This window comes from Octopus bimaculoides, chromosome 10 (assembly GCF_001194135.2).
Source record: "Octopus bimaculoides isolate UCB-OBI-ISO-001 chromosome 10, ASM119413v2, whole genome shotgun sequence".
Taxonomy (NCBI): domain Eukaryota; kingdom Metazoa; phylum Mollusca; class Cephalopoda; order Octopoda; family Octopodidae; genus Octopus; species Octopus bimaculoides.
Window position 1 is genome coordinate 79106726 of NC_068990.1, and position 1584 is coordinate 79108309.

A 1584-nucleotide genomic window follows, 5' to 3' on the forward strand; every position below is an offset into this window, starting at 1 on the left:
GTGTGTGTGTGTGTGTGTGTGTGTGTGTGTGTGTGTGTGTGTGTGTGTGTGTGTGTACAAACATGTATATAATAAGCATAAAAGGCGTCTTTGTAATTTGCGCTGGGAACATTAACTCGGAGATTAGCGATTGTTGTTTTAGTTGTTGTGTTTGTATTTCTGTCTGTGCGGCGGTTCTGTGAGAGGCGGGGGTGTGAAATAATTGCATGGATATCAGTGGATCGAAGCTAAATATATGATCTTATATATATATATATATATTTGTGTGTGTACATACACACACACACGTATGCACACGAGCACACACACATACATACATACATACATACATACATACATACATACATATATATATACATATAGTGCGAAAAAGTGCGTTTTAATATATTTTTTGTATATTTTCACGTTTTCACGCACGCACACACACACACACACACACACACACACACACACACACACACACACACACACTCATACACACACATCTACATAAACACACATGCACACAGAGATAAAATCACATACACGGATAGACATACATGTCCGTGAGTCCCGATAGATGCGTATATAAGTATGAACATACACAGGTGTAAATATATACAGATATGTACATTATATGCACATGTGTGCATATATATATGTGTGTGTATGCAGGTGCGTTTCGATGTGTATGTCAATATGCATTTTTCTATCTTTGCCCTTTGTGCTTTTCCCTCGTTTTATCTGTGTGTGTGTGTGTGTGTGTGTGTGTGTGTGTGTGTGTGTGTTCTGTAAATGATGACAAAGATTAAAGAAATTATTTGAAATTCTTCGCAAAAAGCAACATAATTCCGACAAAATACAAATTCTTCAGATCCGTTAGCGCGTTCGATCACATGCACACACGCATACACATACGCATACACAACGCACGCGTAGACACACACACACATAGACACACACACATTCGCACACATGCACACACAGATATACACGTTTTAGACTGACACTGTTGCTTAATAACCCCCCACACACACACACCTTCTCAAAACAATTATTACAATTCCAACACTTACCAGTTCACCATTTGCATGTTTATCGATAACAAAGTCAATCAGTACAGTTATTTATTCATTTTGTTGTAGTTGTCGTTCTTGTTGTTGTTGTTGGTATAATAATAATAATAATTATTATTATTCAGTAGTTTTATTTTTATAGCGTGCTTTCACTTCACTACCGAGCGCAGCTCTGTGTGCCTTGGGTATGTGCTGTGGTTTGCTGTGATGGGAGAATCGTTGGCACGCCGGACGAAATGCTTAGCGGTATTTCGTCTGGCGCTACGTTCTGAGTTCAAATTCTGCTGAGGTCAACTTTGCCCTTCATCCTTTCGGGGTCGATTAAATAAGTACCAGTTACACTCTGGGGTCGATATAATCGACTAGTCCCCTCCCCACAAATTTTAGGCCGTGTGCCTTTAGTAGAAAGGATTATTATTATTATTATTATTATTATTATTATTATTATTATTATTATTAATGGGGTGAGCTTGCATAATCGTTAGCACGCCGGAGGAAATGCTTAGCGGCATTTCGTCTGTCCTTACGT

At 38.5% G+C, this 1584-nt stretch overlaps 1 protein-coding gene across 1 annotated transcript in view; it reads right to left on the reverse strand.

Moving 5' to 3' along the window:
* The window catches only part of LOC106869532 (cerebrin prohormone-like), a 35950-nt gene that overhangs the window by 362 nt on the left and 34004 nt on the right, over nucleotides 1-1584 (reverse strand). The window lies entirely within an intron of this gene.